Source organism: Staurois parvus, unplaced genomic scaffold (genome assembly GCF_062004578.1).
Source record: "Staurois parvus isolate SC_StPar_1 unplaced genomic scaffold, SC_StPar_1.0 ptg000232l, whole genome shotgun sequence".
In the NCBI taxonomy this organism is placed as follows: domain Eukaryota; kingdom Metazoa; phylum Chordata; class Amphibia; order Anura; family Ranidae; genus Staurois; species Staurois parvus.
The window spans coordinates 9,057,346-9,080,727 of NW_028318028.1; the positions used below are offsets into that span (position 1 = coordinate 9,057,346).

Genomic DNA, 23,382 nt, shown 5'->3' on the forward strand with positions numbered 1-23,382 from the left:
CCGTTGCACAGAGCAAGTAATTATAACGTTTGTTTTTTAAAAAAGATGTGAACTTTTCAAATCGCTTTAACTTATTTTTGCTAGCCTTTTTTTGCTGTTGCATTTTATATCATTTATATTTTAATGTAGGGTAGTTAGGGTCAATTAAAGCCCATCTTTGAGCAAACATTTACACCCTTACCATTACCCATTTAATACAGAGTGTTACATTTCGTTGTGTCTTTTTTTTTTTCATTTTTAGGTTTTACCTGCTAGTAAGTCTCTGTATCCATTGTTGGATGTTGCTGCCATTCAGTCATCATTGATACATATTTTCAAAGTTGTTGAATGTAGTCTAAAATTTCTGCTATTTTTCCATTTTTTATAAAGATTTACCAAATCTTCCACATGTGACTCTTTTTCTACCATTTATCCTGTCATGTGTCCTGTTGAAGTTATTTTTTCCAAATGGGTATGAGTAAGAGCTTGACCAGCTGAACATTAGCACTTGTGGCCTAGCAGACATACACATGCACATTTTTACTGACTGCCATCCCTGGACTGCTAATGTAACAGGTGGATTTCCTTCAGTCCATGAATCATGAGATACTAGCCTGTTTCACATAATGGGGTTGATTTACTAAAGACAAGAAGTTTGTTCACTTTGCAAGGGAACTTATGCTGTACATGCGAATTTTCCCAAAGCTTGCAGGATGTGATGAAATGTCCCTCAATAAGAATACCAAATCATGTGCAAGGAAAAGAAAACAAGAACATTTTTGCTTGCACAGGATTGGATGATGTTAGTTAGCAGGGTTTCAGCTCATTCACTAAGTTCTGGGGAACATTTCCATTAAAAGTGCGACTTCACTTTCAAAATACCACATCCCTTGAAACCTGAACAGTCTTCTTGCACTTAATTAACCCCTTCCAGCTGCCGCCTCCCAGCCCTTTAAGAGTTTCAGACGCCAGGAGGCGGGGCAGGTGGGGCGTGGTTTAGGGATCATGTGACCGCCGTGACGTGTCGTCACGGCGGGCACATGATCAGGAAAGGTCCCGATCGAAAGAGCAGACCGGGACCTTTACGTGAGTACCGGACATGTGTGCTGGAAGCGGGCAGGGCGCGCGCTCTCAGCACATGTTTTTTCTTACATAAACGCAAATGTGCGGCCACTCAGTGTCTAGGCCCAGACGCCGGGAGGCCGCACATTTTTGTGTGGCCGGCGTAAAGGGGTTAATCAAACCCACTGCCTCCCTTCAACACACACGCCTCATACGTACTCCTCACCCTTGCACTCTTTGCTTTATACACTCCTGGCCCCTGCATCCTTTATGTTACCCACTCCTGACCCCTGCACTGTATTCACTGTGCTGTGTATTGCAATCTCCTAACTACTACACTCTTTCTATTGCAAAAGAGTTGCTGGCTGCTAAGTAGTAACTAACTTATATCTATAAAGTTTTTTCTTCAAGTAGAATGTGTGCAGAAAAGCATAGGTAATGGAAGAGTTTTTACTTTTGAATATATTTATAAACGATATAGGGGCTGGGATTACAAATCCTATTTCAGACTTTGCAGATGACACCAAGCTGTGCAGTGGAATAATGTCCTTACAGGATGTCTCCAACTTACAAGCCGACCTCAATGCACTGTTTATTTGGGCAACTATGTGGCAAATGAGGTTTAATGTTGATAAATGTAAGGTTATGCACTTGGGGGCTAAGAATATGCATGCATCATACATACTGGGGGGGGTACAACTGGACATACTAAGGGGGGGTACAACTGGGGGAATCAATGGTGGAGAAGGATCTAGGAGTTCTGGTAGATCACAAGCTTAATAATGGCATGCAATGCCAAGCTGCAGTTTTTAAAGCAAGCAAAATCCTATCTTGTATTAATACACCAGAGAGAGATATTATTTCGCCCAGTACAAATCATTAGTAATGCCTCATCTGGAATATGCAGTTCAGTTTTGGGCACCAATTCACAAAAAGAACATTGGGGAACTGGAGAAAGTGCAGAGAAAGGTAACCAAACTAATACGAAGAGGAGATTAAGGGGGGATATGATCAACATGTATAAATACATCAGTGGTTCATATAGTGAACTCGGTATAGAGTTATTCACCCTGAGGTCATCACAGAGGATAAGGGGGCACCCTTTACGCCTGGAGGAAAATAAATTTAATCTCCAAACACGGAAAGGTTTCTTCACAGTAAGAGCTGTGAAAATGTGGAATAGACTACCTCAAGAGTTGGTTCTGACCAGCTCAGTAGATTGCGTTAAAAAAAGTCCTGGATTCTTTCCTAGATACACAGAATATAACTGGATACTAACATTTATAGGTAAAGTTGATCCAGGGAACATCCGATTGCCTCTCGGGGGATCAAGAAGGATTTTTTCCCCTGCAGGAGCAAACTGTATCATGCTTTGCTGGGTTTTTGTGCCTTCCTCTGAATCAACTGTGGGTATAGGATTAGAACTTTTTTTTATGGTTGAACTGGATGGACTTTTGTCTTTATTCAGCCAGACTAACTATGTATCTGTGTAAAATGATTGTATGGAGATTTATACATTTTTTAGAGACTTCCCCTTGTGGCACAATATCTATTCACACAATTATTGTATGAAACTTCTCAATTCCTTTAGTAAATCAGCCTCACTTGCTCATATAATTTAACACAATATACAATGAAGTAAGTGATGTATTTTGGTTCTGCTGCTAAAGAAAGTTTACACAAAGTGGATCAGGACAGGGTGACCTTACTCAAAGGATGACCCAGGTTAATAGACAACCAATTTTGAAGCTCATTTTTATTTTACCAATATAAGTGCAAATATTGTGTAATGCTAAAATCAAGTATAAATATTCCATCAAAAAACCCAAAACACACCTCGTTCTTGGATGAGCTAAAGCTGTGAATCAGGTGAGTTTAAAATTATGTTTTTAAGTGGAGAGATAGATTAGAATTTCAAGGACTACACAAGGATCTGCCATGTTCATTGAATGCTTCTAGCCAGCATTGGGTTAGTGTGTATGTATAGGCAAAACATGTATTTTTTTTCATTTGGATAGAGGAAGGAAAGATTAAAACTCCTGTCAAGTCTGTATTGTTGTCAGTGCAGATTCATCTTCACTCTTTGTCCTAATGACCATTTTAATAGGCACAAAAAAATGAAGGGAAATCTAAAGTTTGGACAGTAGTCACCAAAACAACAGCTGAACAGTTCCAATGGGGACATCTGTTATGGTGACTGCTATCTAATAGAAGATTTCTCCTTACTTTGTAAAGATATGCTCTCACATCCTCATGCATCAATGGGACAGGGAACAAAGGGAAATCTCAAGTGGACAAAGGTAGCAAAAAACAAAATGGACAAGGGTCCTTACCCATGCCTATTCTATTCAAAACCGAACAAAACGTTTGTGGCTGTACAGTTTAACATAATTCTAGAAAGGCATAATTTTAGAAAGTCGTGCATACCCTAGCAGGGTGGCCATATATTTTCTTATGCAGCTGTACAAAGGAACTCTGAGACATAAGGGGCCATTTATACTACATGTGGGTCAAACAGGTGCTGAGACCCTTTCTATCTGTTATCTAGGTCAAGCAGGAGCCTTTCTTCATGGTGATAACTGTTTCACTGTTTTCTAATATCCAAGCGCTGTTAGGCTCACTAAAAAATGTAGAATAAAAGCTCACCTATTTCCATGTATCTCTCTCTCATGGTTGGAAAAGCAAGGTGTCACTCCCCCGCTGATGAAATCGCTGAAGAATGTAAGTCACCAATGAGATTCCCCGCTCACCCAGCAGGCTAGACAGTAAAGCTGGCCATACACTAATAGCTGCAGTGGCTGTATTTGATTTTTAATCAAGAGATATTGGGCAGAAAGCAGCCGCCAAATGAGCAGATTTCAGGAGGTTTCCTGGGAACTGAAATGTTTCAGTGTATGGCCAGTTTAACACATAGAAGTGTGTATTTTACTTCCTTGTTTAAGTGGTTCCTGCCTTGCCTATTGTACAATGACAACCAGGCAGGACCGCTCTTGTTCTGGGAGGACATCATATGACATCCTCCCATTCTCGCCAGGCATGCTTGACCCTGGGGGCATTCAGCGCCGTGATTGGTAGTGAGCTGGGACTCTTAGAGAGCGCATCACAGATCAGGGTCAAGAGCCTATGATGTTGGCTCTTTACCAAATGATCAGCTGTGTCCAATCACAGCTGATGACATGTAAACAAATACCGGTTATCTGCATTACTTTTCTTCAGCACTGTCACAGCATGAGGAAAAGAAAGCCAATAATCGGCTTTCCTGTGACGGAGATATGTACACTGATAAACAGGGGAATAATGAATGAACAAAAACCCAGTGTTAATTAACCACTTGCCTACAGGGCACTTATACCCCCCTCCTGCCCAGGCCAATTTTCAGCTTTCAGTGCTGTCGCATTTTGAATGACAATTGTGCGGTCATGCAACACTGTACCCATATGAAATTTTTATAATTTGTTTGAGACAGATAGAGCTTTCTTTTGGTGGTATTTAATTACCTCGGGGTTTATTATTTTTTGGCTAAACAAACCAAAAACAACTAAAGATTAAAAAAAAAGTTTTTCTTAGTTTCTGTTATAAAATTTTATAAATAAGTGATTTTTCTCCTTCATTGATGTGCGCTAATGAGGCTGCAGTGATGGGCACTGATGAGGAGGCACTGGTAGGTGGCACTGATGGGTATTGACAGGCATCACTGATGGGCACTGAAAGGCAGCACTCATATATTGCACTGATAGGTGGCACTGACTGGCACTGTTAGGTGGCACTGACGGGCACTGATAGGCTGCACTGACTGGCACTGATAGGTGGCACTGGTTGGCAGTACTGACTGGAACTGATAAGTGGCACTGAAAGGCAGCTCAGATGGGCACTGATATGTGACATTGATGTGGCACTAACAGGTGGAATTGATGGACATTGACAGGTGGCACTGATAGGGCTACACTGATCATCAAGGCACACTGATCATCAGTGCTCTGATGATCAGTGTACATGTCCCCTCTGAGTAATGTGGATTACCGGCTCTCCTCTCCTCACGAGCTGTCAGCGTGACAGCTCGTGAGGAGAGGAATGCCAATAACCAGCATTTCCTTATTTACATGCGATCAGCTGTGATTGGACACAGCTGATCACATGACAGAGCCAACCTCTTCAGCTCTTTCCGTTGATTGGTGATCCGCTGTGTCCCAGAGCTGAAGGAGGTCATATGACGTCCTCCCAGAATGAGAGAACCGCCTTGCACCCATCATTTCCTTATATGGCAGGCGGGAGGTGGTTAAATACCATCAAATGAAAGCTCTGTCTAAAAAAATTAAAAAAAAATGTAATTTGGGTACAGTGTTGCATGACCGTGCAATATTCATTCAAAGTGCGACAGCACTGAAAGCTAAAAATTGGCCTACACAGGAAGTGGGTGAAAGTGTCCGGTATTGAAGTGGTTAAAGTTGCATAGCAATACTGTCACTAACCAGTTACTGCCAGAAATTGAGTGATAATATTACTTGTGAGCTAATATGGTGAAATTCAATAGTGATATAAATAATAAAAAAAAATGATATATAAAAATACACCTATGTCACTAGCTCCTTACACCAACTCATAAATAGTGCTAACATACAAAATAAAATAATAGTGCTGCGCTCCTGTGCTATTAGTAATGTTTACTCATAATATGATGTGATATATCTTAAAAGAATAAATAAATGAAATAAACCATTCGTCTGTGACTTATATCTGTGATCAAACTATAAACTTTTTCATACCATCACTAGTGAAAAACATAATATAGTGACCAAATCAAAAATCATATATAATTGCCTCAATGCAATCCAATTAAATAAACACTAAAAATTGTCCGGATTATGTGAACAATCCTCCTGATATATGAAAAAACTTGTGCCTCCAAATGGATGAAACAACGGTGAGTATTAATTTATTATGCGCTCACCTCCTTTATAGCGTAATGTGAATTTAGGCTGAAAATCGCTTATTGTCCTAAAAGGACGGATGAAACTGCTCCTGCTCCAGATCTCCTACTCGGATGGTTCTACGTTGCAGTATAAAAATAATCCACCTGGTGTCTCTCCAAAGTGCTGCTCCCTATGATGGGTATGGATGGATGGATTCCTCGCTCTCACCTCCAGGGGTCTTTTGGTGTTTATTTAATTGGATTGCATTGAGGCAATTATATATTATTTTTAGTGTTTATTTAATTGGATTGCATTGAGGAAATTATATATTATTTTTAGTGTTTATTTAATTGGATTGCATTGAGGCAATTATATATTATTTTTGATTTGGTCACCATATTATGTTTTTCACTAGTGATGGTATGAAAAAGTTTATAGTTTGATCACGGATATAAGTCACAGACGAATGGTTTATTTAATTTATTTATTCTTTTAAGATATATCACATCATATTATGAGTAAACATTACTAATAGCACGGGAGCGCAGCACTATTATTTTATTTTTTACTGCCAGTGACAGGATCACTACTGTGACATGGCCTTTAGATGGCAAACACCTTGTGGAGAGGTGGGTATTAGTTCGTTAGATACTTTACACAAACACAGTCGCTTTTCTTTAAATTAACAAACTGACGGTATCTCATTAATCTCCCCCCCCCCCCCTTATGCTCACTGAGATTTGCAGAATAATTCTCCCATCTGAGTTTCAGCTCAGAAACCACAGAAACTGTAACCTGTCTGGCTGTTCAGTGTGGCAGATGTGCTAAATTAGTAAACATGTGTGTTTTCAAATGTGTATTTAACTGTCTGCTTGTAGTATTATTGGTAAAGCCAAAGTGAACCTGTTAAGGCAGAGAACAAAATGGGGAAAAGTGATTACTATGGCTAGACATGCATTGGGCTCCATTCACAAAGCGGTATTTTCCTCTTTACAATTTGCAGTAAAATTTCTTATAGCGTTTTTTCAAAAAGGTTTTTGGCATTCACAAAAAAAGCCACTAAAATAAGGCATGTGGTATTTCATTGAAATAGGCAGTATTTATCTTATGAAACCATGCGGTATTATATCTTATGCGATATCCAACGGGGCGGATTCAGTTGAGGAGAACTAGAAACCCTGTCAGATTGTATTACTAATAAAGAGGTAAAATGGTTTAAACCATTGAATACTTCAATTTGCTAAGTCAGTGCGTTCCCTGCAGCAGATGTATTAATACAAAAGAAAAAAGTGACTAGAATACCAGTCAAAGGGAAGCTGCTTTCTCCGGACACCTGTGGTGTATCAACAACTACGTTAAATTAGGTACATACAAAATATCTTTATAAATGTCAAATGAATGAAAATAGTATCAAAAATCACACACATAAATAAATACCCTTCTTCTACAACAATGTCTAATTGGTGGAAGAAGGGTATTTATATACGTGTGTGATTTGTTATACCATTTTATTTCTTTCAATATTTGACATTTAGAAAGATATTTTGTATTTACTTAAAGTATAACTAAAGGAAAAACTCTTTTTTTTTAGTTTTGGATAGAGTGGAGAGGGATTAGGACACCTATTAGGTTTTTATTGCTATCTGTTCCACCATTAAGGAGATTCACCCCCTCTATTTGACCTGATCACCATTATCATTGAAAGTGAAAAGAAAATCCTAAACTTTGATTTGTCCCCAGAAAAATAATAGAGGGGAAATCTTCCACTGGGGACACAGATGGCAAAAAATTATTTTCAAAAATGACAGGGGTTATAACCCTCCCTCGGCTCCTGTCTAATATGGCCCTAGTATGTGTATGTATGAATGTGAGTTAGGGACCTTAGATTGTAAGCTTCTTGAGGGCAGGGACTGATGGGAATGTACATTATATAAATAAATATATATAAAGCACTATGTAAATTTATGGCACTACATAAGTACCTGAAATAAATAAACAAGTCACATTTTTTTGTATTGCACAAGGATTGCTTGTGTTCATTGAACGCTTCCAGCCAACAATTAGTTAACCACTTGCCAACCGGGCTATAGCCAAATGACGGCTACAGCATGGTTGTCCAGTTCTGGAGGGTGTCATATGACATCCTCCCAGAATATGTACTCTCGTGCACCCCCGGGGGCATACATCCAGTGATTTCAATTATCACTGTGTCCTACGGACACAGCTGATCACGTGCTGTAGTAAAAAGCCAATCACAGCGGCCTTTTACCACGTGATCAGCTGTGTCCAATGACACAGCAAATCATCGGTAAATGTAGTTGCTGGTTATCGGCTGCACTTTTCTCATGCTGTTACAGCATGAGGAAAGCACTGCCGATAACCGGCAATTGTCAGAGAACGGATTGGCACCGATCATCAGTGCCCTGATGATCAGTGCAATCCACCAGTGCCACCCACCTGTGCCCAGCAATGCCGGCCACAAGTGCACAGCAGTGCCAGCCACCTGTGCCCATCAGTGCCTAGTAGTACCACTCACCTGTGCCCAGCAGTGCCACCCACCAATTCCCAGCAGTGCCCCCCATCAGTGCAGCCCAGCAGTGCCAGGCATCAGTGCCCATCAGTGCTGCCAGCCAGTGCTGTCAATCAGTGTCATCCATCAGTGCTGCCTCATCAGTGCCAGTTCATCAGTGCCCCCTATCAGTGCCCATCAGTGCTGCCTATGAATGCAACCTCATCAGTGCACATCAGTGAACGAGAAAAATTACCTGTTTGCAAAATTTTATAATAGAAACAAAGAAAACCTTTTTTCTTTCAAATTTTTTGCTTTTTTTTTGTTTATAGCACAAACAATAAAACACCCAGTGGAAATTAAATACCACCAAAAGACTGCTCTATGTGTGAAAAAAATGCTAAAAATTTCATTTGAGTACAGTTTTGCATGACTGCGCAATTGTCATTCAAAGTGTGACAGCACTGAAAGCTGAAAATTGGCCTGGGCAGGAAGAGGGTATAAGTGCCCAGTAAGCAAGTGGTTAATGTGTATGCATAGACAAGATTCCTTTATTTTAGTTTGGATAGAGGAGGGAAGCATTAGAACCCTGTCAAGTTTCTATTCCTGTCTAAGCAGATTCACCTTCACTATTTGTCCTGAAGGCTGTTTTCATAGCAACAGAAAATGATGAAAAATCTCAAATTGTTCCACTGTCACCAGAATAAGGAGACAACTATCTAATACAGGGTTTCTTAACCAGGAATCCTCTAGGAGTTACCAGGAGTTCCTTGAGCAAAGAGCAGTTTCTGCCTGTCAGATAAGTTCCCGTTGACACCACTGATCTCTTTAGCTATCTATAAGGGGCTAATTCTGCCCAATGTCCACAAATGTAAGGAGCATTCTTCCCATTGACCATCACACTAATGTATCATGAGTTATAGATATCGTCATTTTTACCAGGGGTTCTCTGAGACCGGAAAGTTATTTCAAGGGTTCCTCTGTGTTGAAAAAGGTTGAGAAAGGCTGGTCTTATAGGTGTACGAACATTTCTTACTTTTCCTTTAATTGCTGGAGTTTTTTTTTTTCATTACACACATGCAAAAATGTGCATTTGTGGTTTGAAGAATACCACCAAAAGAATATATATTTGCTAACAGCAGAGAAGCTGTAGAATAAAAAGGTGGTAGTTGCAAATGTTTTGTCACACATTATTTATACAACCTTTTTCTCAAACCTATATTTTCCATTAAAAATACATTAAATTTATTTTAGTGCAAACATAAAAAATATACTCATTTTTTTGAGGGAAATTATAAAAAGTGTGATTATGTCTACTAAATGGATACTGTGAAATTGCCACAGTCTACAGCAGCAATGGGCAAACTACGGCCCGCGGGCCGTATACGGCCCGGCGGACCTTTTAATCCGGCCCGCGGAGCGTGATACTGTCAGGATGGCTGTCAGGATGTGTGTAGGCGGGGCAGCGTGACGAACGTGAGGGGAGCTAGGCTCCTCTCACAGTCCGCCCTGAAGACCGGAACGGCGTGGGAACACGGCGAGAGGAACGCGCGGAGCAAAGGTAAGTAAATTGACACAGGGGGGACTTGGCTTACTACTTGGGGGGAATAGTACTATGGGGGATGAAATACTATATGAGGGATGAATTAATATGGGGGATGAATTAATATGGGGAATGAATTACTATAGGGGGGATGAATTACTATAGGGGGGATGAATTACTATGGGGGATGAATTACTATATGGGGGATGAATTACTATATGGGGGATTAATTACTATGGGGGATGAATTACTATATGGGGGATGAATTACTATATGGGGGATTAATTACTATGGGGGATGAATTACTATATGGGGGATTAATTACTATGGGGGATGAATTACTATGGGGGATGAATTACTATGGGGGATGAATTACTATATGGGGGATGAATTACTATGGGGGATGAATTACTATGGGGGATGAATTACTATATCTACTCTTGGTCCGGCCCCCGGGGTCCAATATATGAACCCATTGCGGCCCTCAAGTCAAAAAGTTTGCCCACCCCTGGTCTACAGCATTCAAAATTTTACAAATGCAATGCTTTAAAATTAGACTTTCAAATGGTTTGTTATTTTAAAGTGGTAGCAAACTGCATAAAAAAATTAAAAAACATTTGCTGCAAGGCAATGGCTTAATGCGCTAGTATGCATTGCATACTAGCACATTATGTAGAACTTACTTTAAAACTAAGCCCTCCAGCAGCGCTCGGTCACCACTGTAACATCCTCCATGTTCACCTGGTCTTCCTTACGAGTTCACAAGCTCCTGCCATCTGACTGGCTGAAGCGGGATGATGTCAATCCCGTGCATGCACACGGGAGTCATGGGCCATAGCACAGTGCCCTGAAGGAACAACACGTGTATGCCGTTCCTTCAGAGCACATGCGCCAGCTAAAACAATTCCTGAATATCTCCTAAGCAGTGCACATTTAGGAGATATTCATTTACCCACAGGTGAGCTTTATTATAAACTTACCTGTAGGTACAAATTAACCACCTCCCATCCGGCCGTTGTATATAAACGGCCGGACGGTGGCACTGTAGGGTTGGGTGGCCGTTTATAAATGGCCTCCCCGCACCCTACTTGTGCGCACTCCCTGGGAGCGCGCAGCACCGCAATCCGGTGCCCGCTGTGTCCTCCGGACACAGTGAAACACCGATCATTGGACGGGACCTTCGTAAGAGGTCCCGAACATGTGATCACTGATTGGCCACTTGTGACATCATTGCTTACGTGTGAAATCTGTGAATGATCACAGAGGTCACATGGTACAAGGCTATTCACAACAGCCTTGTACCATGTGACAAGCTGTGACCAATCACAGCTCACTCAGTAGTTCTCAATGGCTGCAAGAATGCAGACAGAGAGAAAGAGAAATGATTGATTTTACATCCTATATTGGTATAAAAGCAATCAGTGTAAAAAAAAAAAAAAAAAAATCTTCATTCTCCCCACAAGTAGTATAGCGTCACCATGGTGACCATGGTGACACTGTACTGCTAGGGTGACAGTATGTAAAAAAAAAAAAAACATAAATAATATAAAAAAATAAAATAAAAATGTAAAAAAAATGTTTAAAAATTATAATTTTTGGTTATAAACTAATTTGGCTTATTTATTTTTTTTTACTAAAAAGATAACGAAATACATTTTGGCCAAGATTTATGATGAAATATTATTTATTTGCAAAATTTATAAGAAAAACACTTTTTTTCTAAATTTTTGGACGTTTTCATTTACATAGCAAAAAATATAAAAATTCTAGTGGTTAATAAATACCACCAAAATAAAGCTTTATCTGTCTCAAAAAAATGGTAAAACATTCATATGGGTACAGTGTTGCATGACCACACAATTTTCATTCAAAGTGTGATAGCGCTGAAAGCTGAAAATTGCCCTGGACAGGAAGGTGGTAAAAGATACCGACCAGGAAGTGGTTAACAAAGTAGGTTTACTACCACTTTAACTAAGTATTAGTGTAGTTATATTTCTTGTGTCATTTGTTTATCTTACCATGTAATGCTGGGCTCACATGCTGTAGCTACTGTTTTTAGTGCCATGGCTGATCTAGTCTTTCTTGTCCATGTATTAATTCACCTAGCTTGTCCCTATTCACCAAAGTAACAAGACAGCTTCCTGTTCCATGTCACACAACAGCCAATCAATACCTTGACATTTCCTCTGTGTTGCACCACAAATGTGGGTGTGCTAATGCAATGAAAACACATCTCTTACCTGCATTGCTCTGCCTGCTTGTGCCTATTTCAGGCCTAATTACTAGTTTTCACCTACAGAACTCTAGACTGAGAGACCCAGGGATTGTGGGATATATAGTTTCTTCACAGAAAGTGTCAATTCCTAGACTACAGACAGAGATCATGCATTAACCTGTGCACTGCTATGCCATATGCCACATGTTTGAGCACAAATAGAACTTGCTAACAAAGGAATGTAAAGATTTATTCTAGTATAGCTGTGTGCAACAAATGACACCATGAAACTTCATAATCAATGCACAGCTTATGTTGTGAAAAACACAAGGTGCAGGTAGAAAGGTTTATAATACCTTTAACCACTTCCTACCCATAGGACGCAATATGATGTCCTCGGGGTTGAAGTGGTTATACTGGGATGATTCCTACAGCTGCAGGCATCATCCCGGAAACAAAAATTCAGCCGGCAATTACTTTCAACATAGACATTTTTGTGGTAATATAGAGCCAGTTGGTCACATCTATAGGCAGCAGAAGAGGGCCCCATTGGGGAACCCCAGGACCGCTCTGAAAAGGAGCATCTAGTGCACTGCACAGAGAGAAAGGAACTGACATTCTTTCTCCCTCTCTGTGAAATCAGACGTGATGAGGATTTGCTCAGTATGATGTAAACTAGATCTCAGATCTGATTAAACCGATCTCAGTTTGATCTAATGCTTTGGAGGCCAGAATAGAGAGGGAGGCCATAAAGAGCACCTGTCACAGCCCATGCTATAACAAGGGATGGTATTCATCCCTTGTGATAGCGATAAAGTTGTTTTTTAAAAAAAAAAAAAAAGCAACAGTGTTAGATAAGTAAATCTCATCCATGTAAACTAATACATTCTGCTGGAGAGCTTGTGCTTTTGCAAAACAACAGACTTGCACTCCACTCACATGCTGTAGTGTGCCGCTGCAAATTCCCTCCCCCTTTCCTGTCCTATGCACACTGCTGGTGGAAAGATCTGGGTTCGGATCTCTCAGTGTTCTGCTGCCATCGCCTTGACCAAGGAGGAGAATGCAGGGTGTTCCATGAGTTTGAGCTGAAAAAGACCCTGGGTGAAAGCTAAAAGAGGATATGCTGGGATACTTCCATCTGTCCATCCATCTGTATTGGATCGCATGCCATTTTAGCTGAAACTGGTTGTTTTTTGGGCAACTGTAGCTGGTGAATATATGTCCATAAGGTGGTGCATAGCTGCACTCTACTCAAGTCACAGGGGTGGAAAAAAGAATATAAGAAGTTTGAAGTTTGTGAACCAGGAATTACAGATCATGTGGACTGGAGTTCATTAATGGACACTGTCCAAACTGGTAGGTGGTACACTTCCTTGTCATAGGTGGTCAAACATGTTTTTTATCTTATTTTATTTTGTGTATTTATGTATGTATATATATATAGAGAGAGAGAGAGAGAATCTTATTTTGTATATGGATATTTTTTCCCCCCAGATTAGCGCTTTATTGAATAAGGCTATAAGGGTTGGACTTATACTTATTATCAGGCTTGTTGGCCGGATCACCAGATAAAAATAGAAGAAAGAAAGCCTACCAAAGGAAACTAATACAGCCATCACATCTAAGAATTGGTAAGCTGCCTAACATTTACATAATAAATGTTTACTTTTAGTTTTTATTACTTCTTTAAAGCAGACTCATGGCTACTCTTATCACTGACACAGAGGGGGGCACTTTTCATCCCACTGACACCACCAAAGGAGCAATTCTTCATCGAACAGTCACCAAAAGCACTTTTTATCCCACCAGTGAGAGGGAAACATTCCATTCCACTCACACCAACAAGTGGCACACTCCTCATCTCACTGACCCAATTTAGGGGGCACTTCAAATTCCACTGACACCAATGAAGGGGACACTCTTTATCCCACTCACACCAGTGAGGAGACACTCCTAACCCCACTGACACTAGCAAGGGGGCCCTCAAACAATTGAGGGAGAGCTCTTCAACCTACCCACACCAACAACAGGGATACTTTTTGTCCTACTCACACCAACAAGAGGGACACTCCTCATCCCACTGACATTAATGAAGGGGCATTCTTCTTACCATTCACACCAATAATGGGGTAACCTTCTTTCCATTCACACCAACTGGGAGGGCACAATTTATCCCACTCAAACCATGGAGGAGGGCACTCCTCATCCCACATGCACCAATGAGCGGCACACTCTTCATCCAACAAACACCAATGAGTGGGGCACTCTTCATTCCATGGACACCAATGAGGGAGGCACTCTTCATCTCACTAACACCAATAGGGGGCACCCCCTCATCCCACTGACAGCAATGAGGAGGCAACTCTTAATCACACTGACACCACTGAGGGGATATTCTGGGGCTACATGTCAGATATTCCTGTACATACTCCTTAAAAAAACCACACCCTTCAGTCAAATGAAGTACACCTACAATATGCTATGCACACCAGTTTCATTATCACCCTATAAAGGTTTGGCCTTGGTGGACATCCCTTTTTGCTGACAGTAGATGCATTAGGACCTTATTGTGAAGAAGTAGCTAAAAATAAAAACTGTACAAGATTGTGGAAATTAAGTTTAGGTTATAGGAGCTCCAGGGCCCCCCGGCTATTATACACTGATCACAGAGGTACTAGATTATGTTTAGTTTACTGCTGCAGGGACTGTTGTGCAGGAGGGAGATTTACACCATTTTTTTATAATAAATGTGAGCTTAACCTATAGATATTTATTACTTTGCTTATTTATTTATCATTTATTTGCAGAACATGCTTGACAAGATGTTTTCAGTAGCCACACTTTTGTTGGTCTATGGAATTCTCTTTGGCCTGCCTCAAAACGGAGGTGCAGAAAACTGGGCCACGTTTCAACGAAAGCATATCAGCAGTAACTCTACTACTGGATTCAACTGTACCAAAGCCATGAGCGATTCTATATTTATTGTAAATGGGCAATGCAAGAGCTTCAATACCTTCATCCATGCAGTCGCTGGAAGAGTCAAGGAGATCTGCAAAGGTGTCAAGGGTCACAAGAATAAAACCAGTCCAAATGCATATGACCTAACTGAGTGCACAAAAGCTACCAGGTGCGAATATAACGGACGTAATCAACGAAGTAAAATATGTGTAACCTGCGAAAATAGTGTGCCTATTCATTTCGTCCGTAGAGGAACCTGCTAATAAACGTTTGTCATAAGTTTACAAAAGCATATGATGCATTAAAGCAGAAAGAAACAATACAGAGTAATTTTGCTACTAACACTCTCCCCTTAACATATCTCTAAGTGTTTCAGAGGGTCAAATGTATAATCACATGACATTCTGCTCAATAAAGTAGCCTTAAACATCTTTCATATAGTTTTTTTTGTGTTATCTGCCGCTTAAATCCAAGCACACTTATTAAATAGAAAGAAATATATATTCTCTACTCAATGAAGAGTTCTTAAAACCTGCTGTAACCCATGGCAACCAATCAGAATCATTGTACTGCTCTGACTTGAAGTGTTAATAAACCTAGGACCCTGCGTTCATTATATCTGATCTCTTGCAGTACACAGAACATGGAAATGCAATTATTTTGGTAAATATAAACTGCTAAATACCTTTTCTCATAAGCAGTTAGAGCAGTCTTGTGACTTCTATTAGTGTTCAGCAGAGCACTAGTTAAAGCTTGTAGGAGGAGTTTCCTTTCTGCTCTAGGAGGATGCAGAACCCCTGACCTCTGTCTGTACAGTGCTGATTGGCCCTGTGATGATCACATGCACTTTCCCAAGAACAAAAAAAAATATCTAGCAATACACACCAAACTGAGCATGTGTGCAGTGTCTCCACACGATATGTCTTATCAGGAAATAAGAGGGGGACAGTGGAAGAAGGGGAGGATCAGAGAAGTCAGGATCAAACAGCATTTTTACACAATGCAGAGGATTAACCCCTTAGGTTCCACAGTGAGTATAACAAGCATACTTTACTGCATATACAGACTGATTATACTGTTATGGGTTTAGTAACACTTCAATCACAATTAATTCTGATAGGATACGTGGTTACTCCAGACCTGGCAGCACAGCTTTAGCATTCCTTTCTCTCCCCTGTTGCTCCATTCACTTGCCAGGAGCATAGAAAAAAACATGCCACTTCCAGATATAGGGAGGCATGTGACTCACACTCCTTCCTCCAATTGACAGCGACAATACTTTGCAAACAGCTTGCTTAGATAACCAGAGATGTCACATGGTGATAGGAAATGCTTCATCCACCCTGTGTAAGCTCCAAATGTCTTCCTCTCTCCACCCACAGGCATACATAATGAGGGGGCAAAGGGAAGGTGAGCATGTGCAGCTGGTGGGGCCACCATTAAGGTAAACTTGTTGCTTTTCCCTGCATGGGCAAATCACAGGTTTACTTTAAGAAAAAGAATAGCACAGGTACAAACGATAACTGCAACGTTAGTCTAATCCCAGTAAACAGTTAACTTTAGTACTTCCTGAGTCAAAGACCTGTAACAAGCATTCAGAACAGGAAAGTCAGAAATCTTGATCTCTACACGTGTTTAAGGTCTGGAACTCAACATACGAAAGCCAAGGGGTCTGCCAGGCATCTCCTTAGAATGTCACACTTCTGGAAGTGTTGAATATCTGTGTTCCTGTGGTTTATTTTCTCTAAACCTGCCTTACTACAGATCCTCTCATATTTAGTTCTCCATTCCACTTTTCTTTGTTCTTCCCCTCCCAATCTCCTGAATCGCTGAAATGGTACCTAGATGATATTCCAGTGCATTCACATTTACATTTCAAAATTCAAAATTCTCTGACCCACATTGTCCTGTCCAACACAATGGGCTCATTTACTAAAACAGGAGAGTGCAAAATCTGGTGTAGCTGTGCATGGTAGCCAATCAGCTTCTAACTTCAGCTTGTTCAAATAAGCTTGAACAAAAAAAATGGAAGATGATTGGTTTCTATGCAAGGCTGCACCAGATTTTGTTCTCTCCAGATTTAGTAAATCAGCCCCTGTAGGTCACCCTCGGGGGTCAGCTGTACCACTCATGGAATTCTTTTGCACTGGATATAAATCCTGTATACAATGATGATGAGCTGGGACACAGTGTTTTATGGCTCCGTACGAATATGTTCCTGCATTGTTATATGGAGTTCATCATTCACTGACTCCTACTGCTAATATTAATTTGTGAAGATGAACCCCCATGGTATCACCAAACCAGTGCTGCCACTCAATGTCCCTAATCCACACCAGTCAGTGTCCCCAATCACCGCCACCCACCCATAGTGTCTCTAATCATCACCACACTACTCACAGTGTCCCTGATCACTGCCACGCCAATCATATTGTCCCTGATCACCGCCACACCAGTAGTGTCCCCAATCATCACCACCCACTCATAGTGTCTCTAATCATCACCACACCACTCACAGTGTCCCTGATCACTGCCACACCAATCATATTGTCCCTGATCACCAGCACAACAGTCATATTGTCCCTGATCACTGCCACACCAATCATATTGTCCCTGATCACTTCCACACCAGTGATTGACACCAGTCAATTTCTTCCTGATCACTGGCACAACAGTCATATTGACCCTGATCACCACCACACCAGTCAAATTCTCCCTAATCTCCATCACACCAGATACAGTGTCCCAGGTCACTTCCACACCAGTTGCACCATGTTGAAAATAATAAATATGTATGCTTGCGAGCTACTATAGTGTATGATATAAATTAAAATAAAATAATTACCAGTGTTGTGGTTCACTGACACTTTTTACACATATCCATATAACTGTGCGATAATAACTAATATATATTTTAAATATGTGTCGCGCTCCACTTTGAATATATAAATAATAATTTTGTGAATAAGAAAATATTGCAATTGGCCCTTCTGATCACATGCAGTTTTCAAGCACTACACTACACTGACCATCCAGAAAGTGTCCACCACACATCTGTCACAGTGTCAAAAACATCTGTCAAAATGATCATCCACATCTGTCAGTGTACCAGTGATCCACATCTGCCAGTGTACCAGTGGTCATCTACATTTTTACCAGTGAACCACATCTGTCACAGTGTACTAGTGGTCATCCATATCTGTACCAGTGATCCACACCTGTCGCAGTGTACTAGTGGTCATCCACATCTGTACTAGTTACCAACATCTGTCACAGTGTACCAGTGGTCATCCACATCTGTACTAGTTACCAACATCTGTCACAGTGTACCAGTGGTAATCCAGATCTGTACCAGTGATCCACATCTGTCACAGTGTACATACACTTCATCCATTTCTGTACCAGGGAAAAACATCTGTCAGTGTACCAGTGTCAAATCCACATCTGTACTAGTGATCAACATCTGTCACAGAGTACCAGTGTCATATACACATCTGTACCAGTGATCAATATCTGTCACAGTGTATCAGTGTCATATTCACATTTGTACCAGTGATCAATTTCTGTCACAGTGTACCAGTGTCAAATCCACATCAGTATCAGTGATCAACATCTGTCACAGTGATCATCCACATCTGTCAGTGTACCAGTGATCCACATCTGCCAGTGTACCAGTGTTCATCTACATTTTTACCAGTGATCAACATCTGTCACAGTGTACCAGTGATCATCCACATCTGTACCAATGATCAACATCTGTCAGTGTAGCAATGCAAAACCCACATCTGTACCAGTGATCCATATCTGTCAGTGTACCAGTGTCAAACCCACATCTGTACCAGTGATCAACATCTGTCACAGAGTACCAGTGCCATATCCACATCTGTACCAGTGATCAAAATTGTCACAGAAAACCAGTGTCAAATCCACATCAGTACCAGTGATTAACATCTGTCACAGTGTACCAGTGTCAAATCCACATCAGTACCAGTGATCAACATCTGTCACAGAGTACCGGTTTCAAATCCACATCAGTATCAGTGATCAACATCTGTCACAGTGTACCAGTATCAAATCCACATCTGTACAAATGATCAATATATGTCACAGTGTACCAGTGTCAAATTCACATCTGTACCAGTGATCCCCATCTGTCACAGTGTACCAGTGTAAAATCCACATCTGAACCAGTGATTAACATCAGTCACACAGTACCAGTGTCAAATCTACATCAGTACCAGTGATCAATATCTGTCACAGTGTATCAGTGTCAAATCCACATTTGTGCCAGTGATCAACATCTGTCTCAGAATACCAGTGTGAAATCCACATTTGTACCAGTGATCAACATCTGTCACACAGTACCTGTGTCAAATCCACATCAATACCAGTGATCAACATCTGTCACAGTGTACCAGTATCAAATCCACATCTGTACAAATGATCAATATATGTCACAGTGTACCAGTGTCAAATCCACATCTGTACCAGTGATCAACATCTGTCACAGTGTACGAGTATCAAATCTACATCTGTATCTGTGATCAACATCTGTCACAGTGGACAAGTGTCAAATCCACATCTGTCACAGCGTATCAGTGAACATCAAAATCAACATCAGCAGTGCAGTATCAACATGTCTAAAAAATTATACACCAGCAAGGAGGCTTTCCAGATGCTGATTATGATGGACGAGAGTAGTGGGGAACTCTCTCTGTCAGACTCAGATTCTGAGTATGAGCCAGTTGAAAGCAGTGGATCAGCAATGGATTCTGAGGAGGAGAGGGCCCAAAGAGGTTCAGGAGACCTGAGGAGGAGCAGGCATCCACCAGTGGTGAGTATAAGCAGCGAAGAACTCCCAGAAGATAGGCAGGCATACACAAGTAGCGCTGCAAATCCTGGTGCAGTGGCAAGTAAAAGAAGGGTCACATTCCCAGATGATAGGCCAGGCACTAGTAGCGTGGTGTCCCATTCACAACAACGAGGTATGGCCCATACTAGCCTCCCAGACGTACTTTTATATCCCACATGGCTTCCCACTAACTCGGCAGAACCTACAATTTCGCCTTTTACAGCACAGCCAGACCCTCAGATACAAGCAGAAAATGTTACCCCAATTTACTCTTTTCAATTATGTTTTACTGATGATCTGCTAAATTACATTGTTGGTCAATATCACCTGTGTGCCAGGCAATATATTATACAATAATGTGGTGCTGCGCTTACACATGAAACATCACAGAAAGAACATATGAATAAAACTGCATAAAGATGAAATCTACATGAATAAATATATACCGGGAACCCCCCAAAATGTAACATCTAGGGCAGCAATGGGCAAACTACGGCCCGCGGGCCGTATACGGCCCGGCGGACCTTTTAATCCGGCCCGCGGAGCGTGATACTGTCAGGATGGCTGTCAGGATGTGTGTAGGTGGGGCAGCGTGACGAACGCGAGGGGAGCTAGGCTCCTCTCACAGTCCGCCCTGAAGACCGGTGTAGCATGAAAATCTGTCTCCTATGAGGATCTGTCCCCCTCGACGTATCTGCGCATGTGCCGGAGATCGCCGATCGGCTGCTAATGCCTGAAACTGGCACATGCGCAGATACGTCGCGGGGGACAGATCCTCATAGGAGACAGATTTTCATGCTACACCGGAACGGCGCGGGAACACGGCGAGAGGAACGCGCGGAGCAAAGGTAAGTGAATTGACACAGGGGGGACTTAATATGGGGGATGAATTAATATGGGGAATGAATTACTATAGGGGGGATGAATTACTATATGGGGGATGAATTACTATGGGGGATGAATTACAATATGGGGGATGAATTACTATATGGGGGATGAATTACTATGGGGGATGAATTACTATGGGGGATGAATTACTATATGGGGGATGAATTACCATATGGGGGATGAATTACTATGGGGGATGAATTACTATATGGGGGATGAATTACTATATGGGGGATGAATTACTATGCTTACTATGGGGGAATATTACTATACTTACTATGGATGACACATACACATCATTCATCTACTCTTGGTCCGGCCCCCGGGTCCAATATATGAACCCATTGCGGCCCTCAAGTCAAAAAGTTTGCCCACCCCTGATCTAGGGTGTGATAAGTAGAATCCCCCTATTGTTGTGCCGAATAGCACAAATAAATAAGTGATGTGAAAATATATCCACTGATATATAGGTGCCAACCAGGTATAATCCGGAAATCTACCAAAAAAAGACACTCAAAGTGCCCATAAGTGATTGATGAGGTGATTATAAGTAAAAAAAACACAAATTTACCACAAATGAATATATATCAAACACAAACCAACTGATGTTAGACTAAAGAAAAAATATGAACCATATGATAGCGATCCCAAATAGGGATAAAAGAGAAACATAGTGACTAAGTGACACCAATATAAACTGTATATGGTGAAAAAAAGAATATAGGCTGCACCGCCTATAAATATAAACAAGAAAAAATACTAATAGTACGTGACCCCAATAACGGGGATAAGAACATGACGTGCACATGACCCCGTGATGCAATCACTATAATGAGAAAAAATATAGGCAGCACCGCCTATAAAAAAGAAATGATACGTGACCCCAATAGCGGGGATAAAAAAAGTGGCATACACGTAAATCCATGAGACAATCAATAAATCAAAAACCTCCCAAAGTATACATAAATAAATAATCAATATACAGGTGAAACTCGAAAAATTAGAATATTGTGCAAAAGTTCATTTATTTCAGTAATGTTACTTAAAAGGTGAAACTAATATATGAGATAGACTCATTACATGCAAAGCAAGATAGTTCAAGCCGTGATTTGTCATAATTGTGATGATTATGGCTTACAGCTCATGAAAACTCCAAATCCACAATCTCAGAAAATTTGAATATTACATGCAATCAATAAAACAAGGATTGTACATAGAACAATATAGGACCTCTGAAAAGTATAAGCATGAATATGTAGTCAGTACTTGGTTTGGGCCCCTTTTGCAGCAATTACTGCCTCAATGCGGCGTGGCATGGAAGCTATCAGCCTGTGGCACTGCTCAGGTGTTATGGAAGACCAGGATTCTTCAATAGCGGCCTTCAGCTCTTCTGCATTGTTCGGTCCCATGTCTCTCTTTTTTCTCTTGGCAATGCCCCATAGATTCTCTATGGGGTTCAGGTCAGGTGAGTTTGCTGGCCAATCAAGCACAGTAATCTGACGGTCATTGAACCAGGTTTTGGTGCTTTTGTGTGGGTAGGTGCCAGTGTGGGCAGGTGCCAAGTCCTGCTGGAAAATGAAGTCAGCATCCTCATAAAGCTCGTCTGCAGAAGGAAGCATGAAGTGCTTCAAAATCTCCTGGTAGACGGCTGCGTTGACCCTGGACTTAATGAAGCACAGTGGACCAACACCAGCAGATGACATGGCTCCCCAAATCAACATAGACTGTGGAAACATCACACTGGACTTCCCATGTCCAGGATCCGTCTGTGTGTGGTGGCTCTTGATGCACTGACTCCAGCCTCAGTCCACTCCTTGTGAAAGTCCCCAACACTTTTGAATGGCCTTTTCCTGACAATCCTCTCCAGGCTGCGGTCTTCCCTGCTGCTTGTGCACCTTTTTCTTACACACTTTTCCCTTCCACATAACTTTCTATTAATGTGCTTTGATACAGCACTTTGGGAACATCCAACTTCTTTTGCAATTACCTTTTGAGGCTTTAATGGCTCAGGAACCCTTTGCAGGTGTTATGGCTTAATTAGCTGATTAGAGTGGGACACTTTGAGCCGAGAATATTGCACCTTTTCACAATATTCTCATTTTCTGAGATTGTGGATTTGGGGTTTTCATGAGCTGTAAGCCATAATCATCACAATTATGACAAATCACAGCTTGAACTATTTTGCTTTGCATGTAATGAGTCTATCTCATATATTAGTTTCACCTTTTAAGTTGTATTACTGAAATAAATGAACTTTTGCACGATATTCAAAATTTTTGAGTTTCACCTGTATAAAGAGTATCTAACTCAAAAAAAAAATTAAACTCAAGAAAGTCCAAAATCACCTAAATGGTGGAGGTGTTCTGTAGTCCTTTATTAGATTTAGATTTATTTAGATTTAGGGTAGTTTTTTTACTTATATTCCCATTTTGCATGCATCTGGGAACTCCAGTATAATGGCCGCTG

General features: G+C 41.0%; 1 long non-coding RNA gene across 1 annotated transcript; it reads left to right on the forward strand.

Moving 5' to 3' along the window:
• Positions 1-2,878: 2,878 nt before the first annotated feature.
• Positions 2,879-15,607, forward strand: LOC149460354 (uncharacterized). The gene is made up of 3 exons (XR_016313109.1): positions 2,879-2,910; positions 13,713-13,849; positions 15,026-15,607. It is a non-coding gene; the product is annotated as an uncharacterized LOC149460354 (long non-coding RNA).
• The last annotated feature ends 7,775 nt before the right edge of the window (positions 15,608-23,382 follow it).